Below are 19,807 nucleotides of genomic sequence, written 5' to 3' on the forward strand. Positions count from 1 at the left end.
GAGTGCGTGTCATCGGAGTGATAATGTGCAATTAAAATTGTTGAAGTTAGTTTTCACTGCATACTGTATTCATTTTTAACACCATAAAACATCACGAACAGGTCAATATAGGGGACTCTCCTTCGACAATTGTCCTACTAGTGATTCGATGTCAGTATGCTGCTTATTTAAAGCTTCTACAAAAGTTAAACAATCATTAGTAGTAAGACTTTGTCTGCATAGCGACTCCAGCTTACAATTCTATCTGAAAATTCCGGAAACGGTATCTTAAAATGTGATATTCATAACTGGATATGAATATGTTAACTAAATAGTATACAAGTGGTGATCACATAGCAAGATGCTGTTGTTGGTAAACGCGGTCTATAAACTTAAATTAATTATAAGTAAATGCGATGTCAAGGAATTGCAATACATCGTGAATTTCGTTATTGGTTCTAAAACTATAAACTCTAAAATTTTAGACGATTACAATAAAGACTACCTGTTGGGAAATATTAGTATACGTGTGTCCGCCCCTGGCAGCTGAGTGGTCAGCGCGGCAGAATGTCAATCCTAAAGGGCCGTGTTCGATACCTGGCTAAGTTGGAGATTTTCTCCGTTCAGAGACTGTATGCTGTATTGTCCTAATGATCATCATTTCATCCCCATAGACGCGCAAGCCGCAAAATTGGCGTCAAATCGAAAGACTTGCACCGGGCAAACGGTCTATCCCACGAGAGGACCTAGTCACACGACATTTATGTAGTATACATATTTTTAATAGGTAACGTCACAATATAAGTTCCATATGGAATGTTAACTTCGTTTACACTGGAGATAAGGTGGTTCTTATTTTTAATATAGCAATTGACAGGACGTAAAAACTGTTGACTTGAGTAGATCGCCAAAATTTCTGTCGATTTCATATACAGACCTACTACATTCGGTAACAATTACTCGCACCGGCATAATTGATTTGTGGATCTTTAGGGTAGCCCTAAGTGCATGTGTCATAGATATAACTTTTTACTAAGGCCGTCAGGTAAAACGTTAATATTCTTCAATACCCTCTTACGCTGCTCATCACATTTAGTAGTCGGATGCTTTCTACATTCTATTATCAGATTTTCAACTTTACTTTTATGCTGTTGCTCCTCTAGAACGACCATAGCTTTGGTATTATCGTATTGTATGAGAAGTGCCTGATTATCCTGCAGTTTGGCATTTTTCCAAGTGCTTTTTATTCCGTCCTTTATGCCCCATACCCTCTTCAAGCAACCGTTTTGCGTCAACAGCTATTTCATTTCGTTCTGCCACTGTGAGTATAGCCCCATTTAAACCCGTAATAGTGTGAGCAGATATGGAATCCACTTACTGATCAGTGAAAGTATTTTAGATATGATACATCATCTACATTGCAACAAATTTTGCTCTTCATGGGTGACCACTATGTTAGTATAACTACGTACATATTTAAGGAAGGGACTTAAAATGATGACTGGGGATATGACTGTTCGTCACGGTATCAGTTATTCTAATAAGTTAGTGAGTCTTAAGTATTCTGTCCATAAAAAACGTGGTTACCCCCACTACATGCTGAAGGCCCCTTCAAATTGTTGTGTCATAATCATTTTGGCCAACTTCAAATGCACCATATAAACATCTCTATGTACAAATTCTTTTGTTGTCCACAGATAGTGGATTTCTCATTTGATACACATAATCATAATACTTCTGGTGGATATAGACGCAATTCGACTAAACATCTGTCTCACGTACCTTGTTATTGCAGTAAATGTAGACAGAAAACTTCACAATTGTTCTTTAAATCCGAAAGTTTGTAGTAGGCCTCCTTAGCCATGCAGTAAGTTAATTTGATGAGCGGGGCAGCCACAATTGTAAAAACCCATTTGAAAAAATAAATATCCGCTACAGCTCCCATGAGAGTATTTATTTATTACCTACTGCTTCACAGATGTTCCTGGCTGTAATGCCATATTCTGAGGTACCGAACAACTGACCTCGCGGTGACACGTCTAGCTATACATGTTTCAGTGAGATGCATGCGGGCAGTGACCTTAACAAGTCTCTTCATAAAATGTAATAGTATGTAGAAGGACCCTTTAGCTAAGCTGAGAAAACATTTATAGATCACTTGGTGACTGGGGCAGCTACAGCTGTAAAAACCTATTTCAATAAATAAGCAATCGCAACAACAGATCTGAGGAGGTTTATTGATTCACAACTAGTTTCGTGACATTGGTCAGGTGCCAAATAATTGACGTAATGAAGATGAAAACAAAAACCTTTTGTTAACCTAGATGCGGTAAACTATATGTAAATTTTTTAATTGCGTTGAAAAAATAATAAAAGGGATACCACAGACCTTTTCAGAGATGGAATCTCTCCGTCAATGAAACATAGATATCTCCTACCCTTATGCTGATCATGTCATAAAAACGCAACCATCATAAAAAGTGACCGAGGAATATATGGGAGATGTAACCTAGAAGATAAAGGGATACTGAGAACCCAGTCAAATATAAAAGGATTCTAGTGATATACATAATGATAACCACGGGGAAGTGAAACCCACTCTAAGAACCTCCAAAAGTAAGTAGTGCTTACACAAGTAGCGAAGAGGGAATGTGTGCGGAGCGGCCCAGCCCACAGCAAAGCAAGCACTGGCAGCTCTGGAGTAATACAACTTACGTTAGCAGCCTGAGCGGAGTCCCAGACGACTAGAGGTCACAGTGCCACTAAACAAGCTAAAACGTATTTTGCAGTTGCAAAACATTTCACTGACCAGAAATAAACCTGAATATCAAAGATGAAAAATATTTGCAATGTTGAAAAATTAGGCACAGTGTATAAAAAGCTATTAAGTATTAGCCATGTGCAGAGACGCTCTACTATGGAATATTTTACATCTTCCAGGGGAACACTTATGGCACACGATAGCAACGAAACTGAAATACGGTGATAAAATATGGTTTAACAACGGATTGTTCAATTAACGTGCCGTAATCAGTCTTGGTCAAAAGTGGTTGTGTCGTCAGTGTGGTAGTAGAAAATAGCAGCAAAAGGTGACAAAATGTATCCGGTTGACACATGCGAAGGGAGAGCGGTTGTTCGTGAGTTCAGAGCGAGCAGAGCGAGGGGAAGTTGGAAAATTGCGACAGCGTTGATTGCGCCGTGATGCACGAGTGCGTCCTGACCGATTTTTAATTTTACTTCAAAAAGGATTTACGATTGCGTGCACTCTCGAGTATGCGATTCAGGCGACTGAAAGAGGAACAAAGTGTCCTTGTGGAACAAAATCGCAGTGGAGTGGCAAACGCGTGTTCGCCGATGACAAGGATTGTTGCTAGCGGCTGGGTAGCGTACGAATGCGAACAATAGGTTGTACACAGTGCGTGGATTCTTTGATCAGTTTCACGCACTACGGACTGTTTTAAATGCTCAGATTCGCCGACTATAAGCGCATTGAAAAATACGTCGCATTACAACGACGCATCTAGTTATGAGTTAACGAGCATTGCGGTCTCATTTAAATATATGGCAGAAAGAATCAGCCTACAGGAATTGTGGAATTGTGAAACGAACCCTGTCGTCCAGGACCGCAAGCCACAAAGGGCGCAGATTCACCACGAGATGAGAAAACTCACAGTCGTCTATTGTCTATTGAGGCCTAAGGGCTGTAGTGTGCGAGTGAGACAGACGAGAACCTACGTCACAGGGAAACCCAGTAGAAGACTTTCGTGATCAGGGAGACGTAGCAATGTTAAATATGTCAGACCTAAGACCGGCCATAAAGGGATACATGTATGACAACTATTTAATCGTATAGTAATGCAGGAAATCAAGCCACAATAATTTTAATTTGCCATCCTCCATAAATTTTAATGGTAATCCAAATGAAACTTGAATATAGATCATATCTATAATAGTTTCCGATTTACTGTTTAGCCGGCCGCTGGTGGCCGAGCGGTTCTGGCGCTACAGTCTGGAACCGCGCGACCGCTGCGGTCGCAGGTTCGAATCCTGCCTCGGGCATGGATGTGTGTGTTGTCCTTAGGTTAGTTAGGTTTAAGTAGTTCTAAGTTCTAGGGGACTTATGAACTCAGCAGTTGAGTCCCATAGTGCTCAGAACCATTTGAACCATTTTTTTTTACTGTTTAAGTGAAGTTAACAAGTTTTGTAACAAAGGCCTGGATGCTAAAATCTCAACGCTTTGGTCGATCTTAACGATCAACATTTCATATAGAAGCGCATCATTAAAATGACAAATGTTGTGAACATCAACTCTGTAACTTCATTTGTTTAAAGGATATAGTAAATTTAAATTATCAGTATTTTCAGTTAGGCATCACACGAAACACATTGACCGATGACAGCGTGACACCTCATTGAATCATTAGGTTACAGAATATTTGTTGTAAAGTGTAGTGCATAATATTTAGTTTTGTTCTTTATTTATTTGTCAGAAAGAATATTGGTGCAAAGCTACTGGCCGTGACATTCAAAGTTAAGAAGGAAATTGTACTGGTTTTATGTAAAAGAATTTAACGTTTATTATGTAATGGATATTATTGTTACAACGTAAAAGTCGTCAGACTTTGATTATTTAACTATAACAAAATATAAAATAATGTAGAATCAGCTGTAGCCAGTCATATGGGCGGATTCAAGAAAGGGAACTTCCCTAGTTAGTTGAGCGACGATGTTCGGCACACGGGAGACGCGACCGGAGGCGGGCAGAGGGACAGTTCTAGTTTACACACCAAAGGGGGCGGTTCGGCTGGAGACACCAAACTAGACAGTTCGGTTTGAGACGGGAAAGAGGACAGTCGGTCTTTAGGCGGATAAGAAGTGAAACGACTTAGAAAATTTCGCGTTGTGTGGCATCGCAAGACTTAGTCTCTGAGCGATGAACAGCCGCGCGCTTGGTGTGAACTCTAACTTTTCACATAGTTAACGAGGTGGAGTATCGAACTTATAATTCGTGATGAGTTGTGAATGATCGAACTGTGTCAAATGGATACGAGCTCGAGTGGAGCAGTAACTGTAAATACGCCCACTTTCGCTATTGGTTTGCTTTCTGGATAAACATTATTCTAAACAAATCGTAACTGTGTGGCCTACATCATTCAGGAGTCGTTAATTTAGTTCCCGATATTATTATTACTCTTATTATATGTTATATTAACTTTGTATTTCGCATACTTGCCATCGGCCAAACAATTTAACCAAAGGGCCACAAGTGTCTAATTTAGAACGTGTAATGCGACACTTGTGGTTCAACCCCTAGACGAGTTTCAGCCAAGACATTTGGACGGAGAGGAACCGCATGTAAGCCCGAACATCTTTGGGATGTTAGATCGCATAGTATCTATGCGATTTTATTAATCGGTATTCTCATACTAGTACGAAAAAAATTCATGGGACTCTCATGAACGGTTGCTTCTTTTGAATGAGTGATTTTCCCTCTTAAAAGTAGTAAACTGCACAAATAAATGCTAGTATAACGATAGCTCTAGTGTCTCTGATACAGTGATAGTGATGATATTCTGTGTACAGCTGTTTTGAGCTTGCCATACATGGTGCTCCTTTCTCTGAAATCATTAATTCATCTAAAGCTTGTAGGAAATTGGGATCCAAGGGAGTGTAGGAAGGGTAGGCTTTGCATGGATAACACACTTTGAGGCGCCTCCGGCCATTACAACGTTGGTCGAGTTCATCTAATTCTGGTGGTACATTTAGTTGTAGCAGGAAGGTGAAACTGCGTTCCGGCTGTCACACTTTGTTCAGTTAATCAGTATCCCACTATGTCGCAATTCAGATTTTATCGCACCCTTAAATGTTCTGTTGTCATAGAAAATTAACTGCTATGTTTCTGGTCAGAACATGGAATGAATCCAGTGAACAGCCAACCCGCTCGAAGTTTAGTGGTTGCATTGATATTACGTTTTGCATTCTGGTGATTAAATTTTTCCTGCGAGTAACTAGATTTTACGCGACCACTTATCGGTTCAAACCACATGAACTGTACATATGCTGATGGACTCCTGATAATGTGCACTTCTCTTTGCTCTGAAACTACAGGTACATCTCTAGTCTGAACTTGTACCATCCCTAGCGTGTAATTAATATTCACATTACCCTCGTCAACTGTTCTTTTCTTCAACATCTTTCCACCTTTGTCTAACCATTCCTTCGTATTAGCGACTCTGGAATCATCCTTGTTAGGTCTTAGTTTCTTATAAGTGAAGTTCAATTGCAGAAGTTCATTCTGTATATACGTTAGCATTTACCCTTTGATTACTGCAGCGGATAAGCCTATAAACATATCCTGTGCTCGTCGTACTTAATTTCCCACATGTCAAATGTGAGTTATAGCGATCACCTATCATTCGTCAGAAGAACATCCGACTGCCGTGAGAATAAGATTCGAAGGGTTGATTCTTAATTACAACTGTCTCAGATAAGTATACGACCACCATGCTGACGGTAATATATTTTAACATCATCTTAGATACCCACTCCAAGAAAGGAATTCCAATAAGTCACAACACTCCTTTTCAGGATGATGGTGCAGCTCACGACCACTACATAATTATACAATAGCAAACTAAAGTAAATGACATTAGCCTAAGGAACCCAGTATAAAATTAAACATATAATTCTATACTCTATTACTTAGCCCTGAACTGATGTCTATACGGTACGTTCTATGCTACTTTCATTCTGTGTGATAATGTATTCTTCCGTTGTAACGCTGACGGTACTTGTGGTAACGTATCAACAGTAAACATAAAGGCCTTTATCCGACTAATATACATTATAAACGTTCTCATTGGCAACTGCAAGTTGACATTGACCGGTGAAGTCACTCCCACTACCTCAGACAGTTCGTGCAACTCCGTGAAGAAATTTTTCCGGCACATTGGGATATAAGGGTTCGCCTGTAGGATCCATTGCCCTGTTCCGTACTGTGATAACATACTTGTACCTTCTCCAGTGCATACTCCATGGTCCAATGCTATTGTGTTACCCTATTTCACCTGCTCCCGCATTTCTTTCAACGTATTTGCTCATTGCTGCACATGTTCTCTCTGTGTACCTAACTTCAGCTGGATCACATCAAAATTTGACGACATCTTTGGCCATATTCGACTTCATATGGGGAAAGACTTGTACCTGTATGGATTTTAGAGTTGTACGCATTCATCACATAACTTACATGCATATTCCAGTTTGGGCTATTCACGTAATGACCTAATAGTTTTGCTGTGGTATTGTGGGTTTGCTCCATACAGTCATTTGCTTGTGGGTGAAACGGACGACACATAAGATCAGACATAAAATCAGTTCCTTTTATTCCAATCCCAAAGAAAGCAGGTGTTGACAGATGTGAAAATTACCGAACTATCAGTTTAATAAGTCACAGCTGCAAAATACTAACGCGAATTCTTTACAGACGAATGGAAAAACTAGTAGAAGCCGACCTCGGGGAATACCAGTTAGGATTCCGTAGAAATGTTGGAACACGTGAGGCAATACTGACCCTACGACTTATTTTAGAAGCTATATTAAGGAAGGGCAAACCTACGTTTCTGGCATTTGTAGACTTAGAGGAAGCTTTTGATAATGTTGACTGGAATACTCTCTTTCAAATTCTGAAGGTGTCAGGGTTAAAATACAGGGAGCGAAAGGCTATTTACAATTTGTACAGAAACCAGATGGCAGTTATAAGAGTAGAGGGGCATGGAAGGGAAGCATTGGTTGGGAAGGGAGCGAGACAGGGCTATAGTTTCTCCCCGATTTTATTCAATCTGTATATTGAGCAAGCAGTGAAGGAAACAAAAGAAAAATTCGGAGTAGGTATTAAAATCCATGGAGAAGAAATAAAAACTTTGAGGTTCGCCGATGACATTGTAATTCTGTCAGAGACAGCAAAAGACTAGGAAGAGCAGTTGAACGGAATGGACAGTGTCTTAAAAGGAGGATATAAGATGAACACCAACAAAAGCAAAACGAGGATAAAGTAATGCAGTCGAATTAAGTCGGGTGATGAAGAGGGAATTGGATTAGGAAATGAGACACTTAAAGTAGTGAAGTAGTTTTGCTATTTGGGGAGCAAAATAACTGATGATGGTCGAAGTAGGGAGGATATAAAATGTAGACTGGCAATGGCAAGGAAAGCGTTTCTGAAGAAGAGAAATTTGTTGACATCGAGTATAGATTTAAGTGTCAGGAAGTCGTTTCTGAAAGCATTTGTATGGAGTGTAGCCATGTATGGAAGTGAAACATGGACAATAAATAGTTTGTACAAGAAGAGAATAGAAGCTTTCGAAATGTGGTGCTACAGAAGAATGTTGAAGATTAGGTGGGTAGATCACGTAACTAATGAGGAGGTATTGAATAGGGTAGGGGAGAAGAGAAGTTTGTGGCACAACTTGACTAGAAGAAGGGATCGGTTGGTAGGACATGTCCTGAGGCATCAAGGGATCACCAATTTGGTACTGGAGGGCAGCGTGGAGGTTAAAAATCGTAGAGGGAGACCAAGAGATGAATACATTGAGCAGATTCAGAAGGATGTAGGTTGCAGTAAGTACTGTGAGATGAAAAAGCTTGCACAGGATAGAGTAGCATGGAGAGCTGAATCAAACCAGTCTCAGGACTGAAGACCACAACAACAACAACAACAACAACAACAATCTGTGACTATAATTACAGATACTTCAAATTTAAGTACCCAAGCCGGCCGAGGTGGCCGAGCGGTTCTAGGCGCTACAGTCTGGGACCGCGCCAGCGCTACAGTCGCAGGTTCGAATCCTGCCTCGGGTATGGATGTGTGTGATGTCCTTAGGTTAGTTAGGTTTAAGTAGTTCTGAGTTCTAGGGGACTGATGACCTCAGCCGTTAAGTCCCATAGTGCTCGGAGCCATAAGTAACCAGATATTAACCACTGCTTCAGCTACAGTGCTCGCTTTTTAATCATTACTAGGTATCTGGGATACAGGTGGATAATAATTAGTACATATATATTCCCTGCTAAACCCCTATTATACGATCCTTGAATGTCAAAACCGACTGTTTGAAATGGCTTCTCTGAACGTGGTTACTTTGGTAACTGTATTTTCGGTAACTGAAGTCTGTTTGTTGAGGATAAGGAATGTAATTTCTAGTGTACTGCTCCACTTCATCACGTCGTTTTCTACGCCAAAATCTCAATTTTCCTGTCAGTAGCTCTTTTACCTCCATGTTCCATCAGTGCATAGGCATTAATCTGCCTTAACACTTCGATTCACAGTGCTGTATAAACGATGAGACATGGTCTGTATTTTGCTGACTACACAGTAAACCTTCACGCATAAGAAACAGCTGTGCTTCCTGTACAATTGGCATACTTTTTCCGTTGCATCTGTAATGTTCCAGATTTTTAGACTTAATCCGGAAGCTTGTAAACACTGCAGATTTACTTCTAAGTGTGTCTACATTTGAGCACTTAACCACAGGCTTGTCAACCACCTAATACTGAAACTCACATAACTTCAGTGCACAACATGTCAGTCAACTCGAAGGATCTGTTAGTCTCAATAACCACTTGAGGCGAGCATGACCCATAACAACGTTAAATTTATGACAATATACGAAATACCATCTATTAAAGCTAGCATGTCTATTTCTGTAGTCAGACAGTTGCGCTCAGCCGTATGCAGCTGACATTGCGCATATGACACTCGATGCCCATTTCTACTTATATTTTGACTAACGACGGCACCTAAAGCAGTGCAACTTGATTTGCACAACAGCGTAAATTCTTTACTGAAGTCAGGTAAACCTAACACAGTATCTGACATCAATATCTCCAGTAATTTTAAATTGCTGCTTAACATTCTGAGTCCATTGAAATGTAGCCCCTTGTTTTACGAAACCAGGCAATGATTGTGGAGTTTGGGCAAACACTTTGAATGAGTATCGTTAACAGCTTCTTTGCCCAAGAAATGATTGTAATTGTTTTACTGTTTATGAAGCTTGTAAAACAGGCAGCCTGAAGTGAGATAAGAATCGGTTCTCACTGAATCTTGGCTAATAGTATGTCCAAGGTAATTAACTAATGAACGTATAAAATGACGTTTGTCAATTCTCAGCCTGAGACGAGTTGTTCTTAACCTATAGAAAACTTCTCTTAGGCGCTTTACGTGTTCAGTTAAACATTTACTAAAATTATAATGCCATCCAAATAGGCCACGCATTTTTACGATATCAAACCACTGGCATGTCGCAGGTGCGTTCCTTAAAGCAAAAGACATTCTGCAGTATCAGTAGTGATCAGACAGTGCTGTAAATGTTGTCTTAGGCGGATGTTCCAGGCACATTTGAGTTTAGTGATAACCCCTCTATATATCTACAGTGGAAAGGTATTAACACTTCTCAAGGTTACACAAAAATTTGGTTACGTGTGGTATGGATATGCGTCGGTTGCTGTATCATCGTTTATAAATCTGTAATCAATAGAATCGATATTTTATCGTTCTCTCAAGTAATATTATCAGTAGAGTTACAAGAATTGTCAATCAAGGGCTATCGCTGTGTCCTATTATGTCTATTTCAAGCTGCTGATCTGTGGACTATCAGTAGCTTTGTTAATCTGTGCTGGTTACGGTACACTAGTTTATAAATCCCAACTGGGAGCTGATGCAGTGTTATGGGTATTGCAGGCAATGAGAATGAAACGCATCTTTGTACTGCACTAACGCTGATTCCATGACTGATCGATTGTTACCCTTTAAATGACTGACTTTACTGTGCAACTCAAATGTGATGATGGTTTTATGCTCTATCACTGGTCTGCCGACGTCTTCTTCACTGAGTACGTCTAGTGTAGCTGTTACTAAACCCTTTGGAAGACTCACTTATTCATTCTGAAATTTTCCAGGCTTATAGGTAACATAACATGGCATCTATTGTGTGACGGTTATTGAACTATATGAAAGAAACGTAAATTAGTTACAAAGTACGGCGTGCACAAACTTAATTCAACATATAAGTATCGCTACATATATTCAGATTAAGGTTATGAAATATTCGATATGCCTGTCATCATTGGCGATGATGTGGCGCAGACGAAAACGAAATCCTGCGTGACCCGCTTAACTGTCGGAAAATCGATAGTGTCGATAGTAACATCTGTTTTCGACCTATTATTCATCTGTTTGGATATATCTGTGTCAATGTGTAGTGTTGATTACGTAAAGTGTTGTATCTATCATCGATATTATTTAAATATGTATTCATATTAAGTTATGTGAACTTTTGAACGATGTTGTTTAAACTGTGCATGTGGTTTTCAATAACTACTGGCATGACCTTTATACCCTCCTGGAAATGGAAAAAAGAACACATTGACACCGGTGTGTCAGACCCACCATACTTGCTCCGGACACTGCGAGAGGGCTGTGCAAGCAAAGATCACACGCACGGCACAGCGGACACACCAGGAACCGCGGTGTTGGCCGTCGAATGGCGCTAGCTGCGCAGCATTTGTGCACCGCCGCCGTCAGTGTCAGCCAGTTTGCCGTGGCATACGGAGCTCCATCGCAGTCTTTAACACTGGTAGCATGCCGCGACAGCGTGGACGTGAACCGTATGTGCAGTTGACGGACTTTGAGCGAGGGCGTATAGTGGGCATGCGGGAGGCCGGGTGGACGTACCGCCGAATTGCTCAACACGTGGGGCGTGAGGTCTCCACAGTACATCGATGTTGTCGCCAGTGGTCGGCGGAAGGTACACGTGCCCGTCGACCTGGGACCGGACCGCAGCGACGCACGGATGCACGCCAAGACCGTAGGATCCTACGCAGTGCCGTAGGGGACCGCACCGCCACTTCCCAGCAAATTAGGGACACTGTTGCTCCTGGGGTATCGGCGAGGACCATTCGCAACCGTCTCCATGAAGCTGGGCTACGGTCCCGCACACCGTTAGGCCGTCTTCCGCTCACGCCCCAACATCGTGCAGCCCGCCTCCAGTGGTGTCGCGACAGGCGTGAATGGAGGGACGAATGGAGACGTGTCGTCTTCAGCGATGAGAGTCGCTTCTGCCTTGGTGCCAATGATGGTCGTATGCGTGTTTGGCGCCGTGCAGGTGAGCGCCACAATCAGGACTGCATACGACCGAGGCACACAGGGCCAACACCCGGCATCATGGTGTGGGGAGCGATCTCCTACACTGGCCGTACACCACTGGTGATCGTCGAGGGGACACTGAATAGTGCACGGTACATCCAAACCGTCATCGAACCCATCGTTCTACCATTCCTAGACCGGCAAGGGAACTTGCTGTTGCTACAGGACAATGCACGTCCGCATGTATCCCGTGCCACCCAACGTGCTCTAGAAGGTGTAAGTCAACTACCCTGGCCAGCAAGATCTCCGGATCTGTCCCCCATTGAGCATGTTTGGGACTGGATGAAGCGTCGTCTCACGCGGTCTGCACGTCCAGCACGAACGCTGGTCCAACTGAGGCGCCAGGTGGAAATGGCATGGCAAGCCGTTCCACAGGACTACATCCAGCATCTCTACGATCGTCTCCATGGGAGAATAGCAGCCTGCATTGCTGCGAAAGGTGGATATACACTGTACTAGTGCCGACATTGTGCATGCTCTGTTGCCTGTGTCTATGTGCTGTGGTTCTGTCAGTGTGATCATGTGATGTATCTGACCCCAGGAATGTGTCAATAAAGTTTCCCCTTCCTGGGACAATGAATTCACGGTGTTCTTATTTCAATTTCCAGGAGTGTATAATGTACTGTAAATGAGTTAGTTCATAGTTAGGGAACGGAGGGTTGAATGTAAAAGATTGAGGAAGCTCCGTAGCTACGGAAGTAGCTTGGTGAAGTGGAAAATGTGTGGTTGGCGCTAGTGGTAACTCGCCCTTCGCGACACGTAAGGAGTCAGGGCTGAGCAGTGCTGTCATTAAAATCTCGTTAGCAGTACCGAACTATTGTGGCTCATATTCTGGGAGTTTTGAGGCTAGATGAGCCTAAGAGCAGTATTTATGGGCCTAGGATGCTGTATTTGCTGATACTATTATCATTGTATGATTTTTGAAGCTATAAAAATATAATTCCAATGCCAAGAAGATTTTTAACAGGTGAGGCCAATAGTACTGCCATGACTGCATCGCCGCCATGTTAACAGCCACTGAAAATTACGCCACCAGCCTTCCACAAAATTTTTTATATTTGACACTCTGTAAATGGACCAGATATTTGTGAAATTTGATTGCTGTTGATAATAATTGTGATGTTGCTAGAAACTCTGTCTTACACCCATGATTACAAAAAGCCACAAACCCGGACAGAAATCCTGTCCTAGACAATTTAATTCCGAATTCCCTGTTTATTGCAGAAAAGACTTATTCGGCAGCCGTAAAAATAGCTGTGGTTGCTTTCTTTTGTGTGAAGTTATAGTGTTTAAAGTTCAGTTTTACGGTATGATGAATACTCCACTTCCAGTGCATTTTCAAATCAATCTGCAGTCATTTCCTTAAATAATTTGCCTTAGTTTCAAAGTTTCCTGAAAGTACTAAAACTGATGGGAAGTGAAAAAATTATTGACTTTTGCATTTATGCACTTTGAGCAGAATTAAAAATCTTTATCAGTGCTCATTTCATGAGTGAACTTGAATTTAATGTTGAGTTGGCATTTGCACAGTTGACTATATTTTGACTATATTTCATGCTCTCCCCTGTTTAGTATTGCTACTAGTTTGATGTGTGTTGGTGATTGATTCTATAAACTGTTGCATCTAGTTCATTTAAGGTACGTGTTGCTGAGAGGTACATGTTACTGTATGCTGTCTCGTTGGCCGTCTGTTTGTCTGACTTCCTAATTAGCAACGCATTCATCTGCAAGGATATAAGGAAAGAGGTTAGTGTGTGTGTCAAGGAAGGTTAGGTTAGCTTCAACACTGCCTTCTGCTTTATTATATTACTTGACACAATAATGTCTAGTTAGGCTGGCGACCTATTCTAATAGGTAATACTACAACAGGCTTTTGTGCTTGGAGAACGTCTATTTCTGACCCACCTGTTTACTGTTGGTTATACTCTACTGGAGTGTTTCGGAAACAAATCCCTGTTTGATTTTTCTGATCCGTTTAGGTTATCTCTCGGTCACACAAAAATTACTCGCTGAGGTTTAACGTCGATTGCCGTGGTCGGTATTAGCATTACACGATGACATCCTTAAAGGCTATTTTCATCTCAGCAATAAATGGTTTAAATGACTCTGAGCACTATGGGACTTAACATCTGAGGTCAGCAGTCCCCTAAAACTTAGAACTACTTAAACCTAACTAACCTAAGGACATCACATACATCCATGGCCGAGGCAGGATTCGAACTTGCGACCGTAGCAGTCGCCCGGTACCGGACTGAAGCGCCTAGAACCGCTCGGCCGCCGCGGTCGGCATCTCAGCAATAGTCTTGGGGTTATTGCTGTACACATTGTCTCTAATATAGCTCAACAAAAAGGAGTCGAATCTTTTCGGATCCGGAAAATATGGCGGCCAATCGAGGCCAATGCGCCAATGGCCAGAATGCGGTCACCAAAGATCTCCTCCAGGACATCAAACACTTCCCTGTTTTGATGGGGTCGAGCTCCGTCTTGTATGAACCACGTCTTGTCGAAAACAGGTTCACTTTGGATAATGGGGATGAAATCATCTGCCAAAACCTCCACGTACCGTTCGGTAGTCACCGTGCCATCAAGGAATATCGCACCGATTATTCCGTGTCAGGCCATTGCACTCCACACAATCACCCGCCGATGGTAAAAATTCTTCCTTATCCCGAAATTAGGATTCTCAGTCTCCCAAATGTGCCAATTTTGCTTTTTTACGGTCACCTCCATGTGAAAGTGGGCTTCGTCGCTAAACCAAACAACAATCTGCATACTAATTCCAATCAGGCCCCGCGGACAACAGCGCAGATTGAACGTTCTAACACAAGCCGTTCAGAAGTTACGACAGTTTTATATGATGTCACTAATTTTCAGCCTGTATGTTCCTTGTATATGCTATACTTCTTTGTACAAAACAATGCTGTTCATCTAAAAAGTCATTACTTGACGGTGGTTCTGTCAAACGTAGATTGAGACCTACTGTAATCCAAATTAGTTTCCCTGCACCTGCCGATTCACTATCGTGTGAAACAATTTTTAATGCATCGTAGACAGTTTATTCGGTACTAACTTAGCAACGGGTGTACCTTGTGACATAAAAAGGTTTGGAACTTCAGTAAGAATCGGAAACGAATTCTCGTTCAGTATAAATGTCTGTTGCAGATGGTCGATCTTATTCTGATGGTTAACCAGAATGTCTGATCCTAGTACCACAGAAAATTCCTGTCCAACTGTTGGCCAAACTTCCGATTGCTCACGAAAACATGCGTTTCCTACCTTAAACACCGAACGAGGTGGTGCAGTGGCTAGCACAGTGGACTCGCTTTCGGGAAGACGACGATTCAATCCGGTCTCCGGCAATACTAATATAGGTTTACCGTGATTTCCCTATATCGCTCCAGGCAAATGCCGGGATGGTTCCTTCGAAAGGGCACGGCCGACTTCCTTTCCTCATCCGATGAGACCGATGACCTCGCTGTCTGGTCTGCTCCCCCAAAGCAACCCAATCCACCTTAAACTCGAGCTCCGTTTTCCCAGCTGAATCCATTCTCTTATCTCCTACTGCACTTAATTTGTACCTTTGAGTGTTCAGTCTCCTTTTGTCTCTGAGGGCCAGACTCACAACCAGTACGTGTGGCGTAGTATCCACTAGAAATGTATACTCCTGATTACTCACACTAACTACCAAGCAACAGTGGGTCTCTGAATACGTTTTTACTATACTTCGCTTATCGGGAACGCATCCTGATAGAACTAACATTCCAGTTGGCGTTTAACAAATACCTTTTCCCCATGCATTTTTCCTACTTTTGGGAATCACATTTCAGAGCCAATGCCCTCCAATTCCAATTTGTGATGGGCTTGAGAACTTCTCACATCCAATTTGTAAAAGACACCCATTACCGGGATGGAAACCCATACATAAAATGTATAAAAGATCAACACTTCATTTATTCCTCAGAATACTTCGTCCTGCCATTTCCTCCGCGACAGCTGGTAGCCTCGTAAGCGTGCGTCGAATCTGCTGAATCCAGAGGCAGACTAAGGGGCGCTGAAGGTCGTCGCATCAGCCCTGAGTACAGGCTGATGATGCAGGGTGTTGTGGGTTCCCCATCAATTGCTTCTGAAGAGCTTCCTGTCGTTTGGTCTGTTAGAGATGAGACTGCGATCGGGGCATGTGTGTTGGGCTCACACGCTATCTTGGGGGTACTGTCCCTCTCAGCTCACTGCTCCTTGTTATCCCATTAGACGGACGACGATGTTGGATGCCATGATGTTGTGTTGAATGCCGATCCTAGTCCGCTGGTTCGGTAGGCTGTCTGACCCAAACGAAGCTGAAGGATCCTGAACTGGAACGGTGCTGCTGGGCTCATGGACTGCCTGTAAACGGCGACGTATGTACTGGATGGTGGTTGGTATCATCCATGGTGACAGATTAGTGGCCATCACATTAGAAAGCAAGAGTATGAAAACAAGAGTATGACGAATATGGCAACTATTTCACACAAGATGCTACAACACAATAATCAGACAATGCAGTACGAACGTAATCAATGACGTTGATCCTACTTATCGACTCCATATAGACTAGTAGAGAGGAGTGTTTATGGCATTGGGGAGCATCTTAGCTGTGCGACGTCATTTGTAATGACTGAATCAGTTTCGCTCATTATAGCTTAACAAGCTGTTTCGGTGTCATAACTACTTCGTCAAGCCCCTGATAAGTGTTGTTGCGTCCTTCCTTGTGCTTCTTACATAATGTTGTGAGAGTAATGGAGGAAAGTTGGTCTGCACTTGTTTTACACTTTCCCACCAAGCTCGCGTGCACTAACGTTTGGTGACGGACTAACAGTTCGAAATGTTTACGCTAGCGGATGACTCGTGTTGCTATTTCGGTGGGATTGAACAATTCTGTACTCTAGGGATTTTTTCCCTCTCTCTCATGTTCCCATACTATGAGTAACATTGCCATGACTTCACTTTCACTGAACACAGCAATGTCATCAGCGAATCGTGTCACTGATATCCTTTTACCCCAGTTATCAATTCCACTCTTGAACTTCCTTTTATTTCTGGCATTGCCTCTTAGATTTATAAATTAATGATACTTTAATTTTCCAGTTTTACTATCCCCTATTGGCTCTTGTAGATATTGTATATTATCCATCTTTCCCAAAAAAGTTACTCCTATTTTCTCCAGAGTTTCTAGCACTTTAAACCTTTTAACATTTCGAACGCTTTTTTAGATCGAAAAATCCTGAGTGTATCTTCATTTTTCTTCACTCTTCCTTCCATTATTAGTCTCAAAGTCAGAATGGCCTTAATCTTTCCAAAGTGAAACTAGTCATCATCTAAGCTGATAGTGTGACTGTTTTCACACTTATATGCCCTGTCTACCTTCGGAATCGTGTGAATGACATTTTTCCGAAATTTTGATGGTAGGTCCTCAGTCTCATAGATTTTACACACTTACTTGAGCAATCGTTTGGTTGCCGTTTCCCACAATGATGCTAGTAGCTCCGACGTAAACTTGTCGATCCGTTCTACTTACGTAGCTTGAGCACCTATATTAAAACAGTACCATTTTACTGTACTATAAAACCAAAGTATTACACAGGCGTCGATTAACAACAAATGAAGGAATTATTTAAGTACACTTACCTAATTTTTTAAGAACATAATTGACTCAAGACATTTATGAGGCACCAATAAGTGACAATTTCAAGAGTTGTTTAAATGCGCCTGAAAGATTTTGGAGCACTTATCAAAAAATATTTCAATAACACAAGTAATGCAAGGCAGTTAAGAGCCGTAAATAAAATACTTAATAGCGTGACACGCAAACAAATATTTAAAGCGCCGTTGATTAAAGCATAAAGTTAACTTTAAAATTTATTTAAATTCAAAAGTAATTAAGCAAAAATTTTAACATTACAATTTTTTATCGGGGCACCATTAATTCTAGCAGAAGTTGCTATTAACAAACTACATTACAGATCCCAATTAAATGGTAGCTGTAGATGAAAAACCTTAAAAAACAGCACAGACCAAATTACACAATGTCAAAAGGATACTTTAGAAGGCAGTAGCAATAAGACAGTTTCACACCAAAAGTATCAAAAGCCAAATTAACAAAAGTAATCTCAAAATCAATTGTAGAAATAACAATATCTATACGAAACACTGTACCGTTCCATGGATTTAAACTTAGTGCAAACAGACTTCCAATGACGCACGTTAAATTACAACCTATGTTTCATGCCGACGGAGAAAGATAGGACAGGAATTTTGCCCAGTTAGGAGTTACGTTTCACACGGTAGCCAACCGGTCATCCAAGTAGTTCTATACGTAGAATAAGAAGAGTTAAATCCTATATCTCAAAAACAGGAAAAAAAGATAACCACACCTTAAAGAATATCACGTGTCATTTTGAAATGGAATCTGTTTGGCTTATTTAAGATCCCTGATCTGCCAAAATTAACTCAGCCATGAGTAAACATTTACTACACGCCTACCAATCGCCTTCGCCACAGCTCATTTAAAGAAGCAGACAGGCGCTCAAAATGAACTTCCGTTATATGGATACGATAACTGACACATATCCTAGCAGCAGGTAAACTTCGGTGAAATGCAATGGTGGTCGATTTAGAACCTGACGCCACCACAACTGCAGTGGAAATCGCCGAAAGAAGCAACGACGTTACAGGTGGACACACAACCCCCTCCCCCTTTCCCCACAAAAGCCGACCGGAAAAATCTGGCGCCTTCCAGATACAACACTCTCCACTGTGATGGGCCACCTTCTCGCACTGCTGGCTGCTTCCAGACGGTCCCTATGTACCGCTCCAGATGTTCTGTCTTCCCAGCGCCTGTGCGGAGCCTCCTCACCGCCTGTCGACAACAGCGCCCTCTAGCCGTGTGCCAAACACCTGCAAGTTGAAGCACCGGCGCCAGTTTACCCTAAAAATATCGAAACGAACGTATCAGTAACAGAGCATAGACTAATAGATGATTTCAACTGTATGGAAGACCTACTCGGAGCGCTGTAAAGTAACTGACGCTGCAAATAGGTGCACTGAGGTCTCAGCAGCATTGGTGATATTTTATGCAGTATCCTTTCTCCATTTTGCTGAATTTTGCATAGTAGTTTAGATTAATTCCAAGATATACTACTAGCCATTAAAACTGCTACACCACGAGGTGTGCTACAGACGCGAAATTTAACCGGCAGGAAGAAGATGCTGTGATATGCAAATGATTAGCTTTTCAGAGCATTCACACAAGGTTGGCGCCGGTGGCGACACCTACAACGTGCTGGCATGAGCAAAGTTTCCAACCGATTTCTCATACACAAACAGCAGTTGACCGGCGTTGCCTGGTGAAACGTTGTTGTGATGCCTCGTGTAAGGAGGAGAAATTTGTACCATCACGTTTCCGACTTTGATATAGGTCGGATTGTAGTCTATCGTGATTGCGGTTTATCGTATCGCGACACTGCTGCTCGCGTTGGTCGAGATCCGATGACTGTTAGCAGAATATGGAATCGGTGGGTTCAGGAGGGTAATACGGAACGCCGTGCTGGATCCCAACGGCCTCGTATCAATAGCAGTCGAGATGACAGGCATCTTATCCGC

Source organism: Schistocerca nitens, chromosome 2 (assembly GCF_023898315.1).
Source record: "Schistocerca nitens isolate TAMUIC-IGC-003100 chromosome 2, iqSchNite1.1, whole genome shotgun sequence".
NCBI lineage: Eukaryota > Metazoa > Arthropoda > Insecta > Orthoptera > Acrididae > Schistocerca > Schistocerca nitens.